Raw genomic sequence first — 5,006 nt, 5'->3', positions numbered from 1 at the left:
AGCTGAACATAAGGAAAAGCATAATAGAGCCACATTAAGTTATAAAGCCTCTCTCGATCTGTATTTTATGAGTAATCAATCATGAAAACGATCCAGTTAAACTTAACCAAATGTTATAATTTCAGCTTTACTTGAACCATGTGTTGATTGTATTAATTTTTTGGTGAATGTTCCTTTAAATGATTACATCATCCACTTTGCTCCTTTTCCCCCTTCACCATGTCCCTCTGTACTCCCAGCCTTTTCTGCCCAGAGACAATTGGCTAATTCACCAGTGTATAACACTGCCACCTCCTGATCCACAGGACCGCCAGCTGTCTGGCACACCTTTCGGTGGCACGCTTAGTCCATCCTAACATTCAAAATCACATCTCTTGCATCAGAATATGCAGACTCAACGATGTTAGCTGCAGGTTTCTTTACCACATGACTTCAGCCATATTTTCATTAATGGGGGGAAAAAATGGAGAACAGATTCATTTGCCTCACGGTCACAACCAACCCTGTCTGGGTTTATTACATGTTATGCTGTGTGATGGTGCTGGTGTGCCATCTAGTGGAACAATGAGGAAAATCCCATCACACCGTTGCCTAAAGACACCTATACTGTGACATTCCCTGCTAAAACGTCTGCATTTTCAAACAAGGACAGTGTAAAAAGTTACAGCTTGATTTTGCGTGTTGATCGCATTTTGTAGCATTCGGGTCACAAGAGAAAGCGTGCAGTTGCAGTACGTCTTTTGTTTTTCCCACAGGCTCAGCTGACATCCACGAGTCTGTGACTTTAAGAGAGGACCAGGACACACTGCAAAGCTTCCATGAACACTCAAAGTCTCTTTGTTATCGGCTTCATAAAAACAGGTGCTGGAGGGGAAGAAGCACAGAGCGATTTATGTAGCAGTTTATTTTTTGTTTGGAGGTCTTTGATTTTGCAGCCACTCGTTTCACATGATGTCTAGTTTCTCCAGACAACTGGTGGTTCTTTTATGGCGATATGTTTGCTTTGATGTTCGTTTTTTCACTTTTTTCTCCTTTTTTGTAAAAATAAAAAGAAGACTAGAGGGGAAAATGGGGGAGAATCGAAAAGAAGCTGTTTTCTGGTTTATATATAAATAAATAAAAAAAATAACCAATCTGCTTAAGAAAGTATTTAATAAATATCAGACAAAAGCCACCGTAGCCAGGCCTCATTTGCCATCTATTAATGTTTTATTTCTTGCACTTCCACAATCAGTTTTTTAGAGTTAATAGGCCGAGGTGGGTGCATATTAAAAGCATTTTTTAAGCAGTCTATGATGTCAAATATTTAGATGCTGTGACTGATTATAAATGAACATGTAAACAACATTATATTATAGCTAAAATATCAAATTAAGAATGTATTAGATTGCAGTGCCCTACATATAATTTACTGTTCACTTATACGTCCTCATTTTCCTTACTGTTGGAACTGTGGGGATCTTTTAAAATATGACTCATTAACAAGGCTGATTATTACGATCACTCTGAGCCACTGTTTCTGAGGTCCCATATAACTAATTTCAATGATTTGTTGTTTTTGAAAGTAATGCAAATAATGTTTAAAGCGAAATCAAAGTTACTCCCAAACTGCGTACAAAGGTTTTTCTGACTACGGGAAAGTAAATATGTTTTGTCAGATTTTTGTAAGTTGACTGTAAAAAAAAAAAAAAAAAAGCAAAGAAAGAGATTAAATGAAGATGTATTTCTGTTGTTGATGCTGATATGTGCATAAAAATGTGCAATTCACTTGCAGTCTGCAAACAAATGTTCTACAAATATATTTTTGAGCGTCATATGTGAGAGTATTGTTGCTGTTCTGTTTGTTGATGTTATGTCGTTCTAGTCTTTCTACTTGGAAGGTGCAGTACTTTTAAAGATAGAATATAGGCCGAGCATTAATTTAAGCACTGCCTCACCCTGAGCCTGTTCAGTCACTATTTGTAACATGGATCTTATATGAGCTGTTTTGTATATCAGTGTAAATGTGATGACTGAATGAACGATTAAACATCAAGTATTATTTTTTTATGTCTCACTTTTAAACCCATGTATCTATCAGATGATAACGCGGTGGAGTAAATGACTGTTTGTCCTTTAATCTCCTAAAATGATTGAAGAAACTAGAAAATTACACTTTTGGCCTGCAGCAGAAACATGGCCTCTATGCCTCTTTTCATAGGCGGAATAAAATAATGGCTCTTGGGAGGGAATGACAGACATGTGATATAGTTTAAATAATAGCAATTACAGCACGCAGTCTTTCCAGAAAGTGACAGTGGCACATGAAAACTGTTTCAACCAGTTCTGAAACTCACACTTAAAGGTTGAATGGAGCAATGGAAAGACTGTTTTGTGACATATTATGATAATACATTAAAGTGAAGGTGCAGTGTAAAGTTCATCAGAGCTAAAAAAAAAAATAAAAAATTACAAATTAAAAAGTCATAGCTTAGCTGGACAAGATGTGGAAATAGTGGGGACATAGGATTGAAACAAGAAGGTAATAATGTGGAAATAGTACGTTATTACCACTTAATTACCAAAGTAATGTCTTCTCTTTTCTCTCCTGTCTCCCCTCAGCCCCCAGATACTCACAGCAGATGGCTGCCCCTCCCTCAGCCTACCTTTCTTGGGGTTTTCTCTCTAATATTGTAGAGTCTTGACCTTACAACATAAAGCAACTTGGGGGCCACTGTTGTTGTGTATTGGTGCTATATATGAATAAAACTGAATATATTTAAATCAAATACTAAACAGCAATAGTTTGCACAGGTGTACCTAATAAAGTGGCCTCTGAGTGTAACTTCTGTAAGGCTTGAGTAACTTTATTCAGCAGGTGGCAGTATTGAGTCACTAAGAGCGAAAGGATTTAGTCCTGTTGCAGCTTCCTGCAGTTAGATCTCTGTGCAGGCCGTCATTAAAATTCAGTCTAACCTATTTGTACACTGTGTGGGACAGCATCACTACAGCCTCGCACATCTGCGTCTGTAGACACATGTTTACCTAAATAGCTGTTTCTTGTTTTTGTCTCACTAATATTTGTGATCTGTTCACAGCTTTCTTTCACTCCTGTCTCTCTGACACCCAGAGCCCAACAATAGCAGTAATGCCAGGCTAACAGAACAACTCACACCTCATTCTCCTTGTGCTCTTCTCCATCCGGCTCTCCTTTGCTAATCCCACTTGCCATGACCTCTGAACCCTGGATGTCATCTTACATAAGAGGCTGATTGAGGGAAGCACGCGGGTGCAGCCTGAGGTGTGTTGTGCCAGCTCGTTTAAGCTCATTAACGGTTACTCTAGGATACAAATAAACAGCTACAAATAAACTTCAGTGGCAGAAGCTGGGGAAACTTATTCCGGTTTACAAGCGTCGTGTTCAGCTTCTGGTTCTCTGAATATTTTAGGTTCCAAGGTTTGGAACGTTTCTTGTTTTTCATTTGGCTGCCATAAAGGACACTGACTCTTTAGTTGTGTCTGCATCTGATTACACTCTGAGTATACACTTAGCATAGAACAAAACAGCTGAGGGAAAGAACACACGCTTGAATTTTCTACTGTTTTAAAATTATGTGACCTCCACAGTGGGGTCTCTCCCCAAACAATCACACACATACATACACCCACAGACCCATCTGTCCTTGCTGTATCGGTGAGGGTGAGTCACTCTGCTCCAAATGTCCAGCACGCTGCCATTAAAGCAGATGAATAATCAAACCACTGCTTTGACTAAAGCAATTGGTCTAACACGCGCACACAGTCATAGTTTGTCCTTTGTCCTTCCCGCTCTTGCTTACTTCCAGGCTAACATTTGGGGTCCCTCCTCCCAGTGAGCACGTCTTATGATTATAGCTGACAGGGTGTACTCTGCGGTGGTAGATTTTCTGCTGTCCTCAAGTGGGACACATTTTTAGCAATAGAAATAGTCTTGCAGCTTTGTGAAGTCAGTATATTGCTCTTGTTTTCTTTCCAGAGAACTAGCAAAAAACCCTCTGAACCAAAAAAAACTCCCAAAAAGTGTGTCTTCAGCATTTTCCCCCCACAAATCAAAACCTATGTGACTGAAATTGAACAAATGATCTCCTCTTGTCATCCTCTCGCTGTTAGATCTGATTGCAGCCCTCCACAGCATCAAAGGCATTATTCCAATCCACCTGCTAAAGCTTAAGTGGCTCACTGGTTCTGATTTGGACTTGTATTACTTGTATTACCTGTATTACCTGAAGAATGAATTAAATATATTTTTGTATTAACAGAACACTCTATATGAGGAAAGTTTCAAGGTTAGGTTTCATGATCAGCCACCAGCACAGTGAAGTGACCCAGTATAGGCACTGGTCCACTTTTAGCTGTAGAATATTTGCATGAAAAAGGACAACATAGAGCTTTAAACTCACAGCAAGCGAGTCCTGTGTTTGAACCCACCGGCCTGTGGGGGGATCCTTCTGTTTGGAGTTCTACCTGTACCTCTGTGGGTACTCCAGCTTCCTTCCACAGTCCAAAGACATGTATGTTAGGTTAACTGGTAATAACTGGTGATTCTGAATTGGCCTTAGGTGTGACTGTAAGCATGAAAGGTTGCCTGTCTCCCTGTGTTGATGGCGAGGTGTTTCCCGCCTCTCGCCCCAGCATGTCTGCAAAGAAAACGGATGGGTGACCTTTTTGCAGTTCAGAAAATTTTAATGAATTTAATCATCATAAATCATAAAAAAAAAAATACAACAGATTTATTTTCAAAGCAAAAGCAATATTTGAATTAATTCAAAATAAAAGAAAATAGTGTATTTTATTTTATAGGACCTTGCATAGTATGTAGTGTGCCTGCTCAAGGCAAGCCAAGAGGTGCTTAGGCATCAGGGGACAGCAGCCATGTGACCGTGGTTTCAGGGATTGGTTTAGTGCAGATGTGACATCAGCAAGCCTCCCACTCCCTCCCTCCGCCCCTCTCTCCCCTGGTCTTTCTCTGCCTCTCTCTGCCCCTCTAT

This window comes from Astatotilapia calliptera, chromosome 18 (assembly GCF_900246225.1).
Source record: "Astatotilapia calliptera chromosome 18, fAstCal1.2, whole genome shotgun sequence".
In the NCBI taxonomy this organism is placed as follows: Eukaryota; Metazoa; Chordata; class Actinopteri; order Cichliformes; family Cichlidae; genus Astatotilapia; species Astatotilapia calliptera.
The sequence above is the reverse complement of the archived record's forward strand: the minus strand, read 5'-3'. Positions refer to the sequence as shown.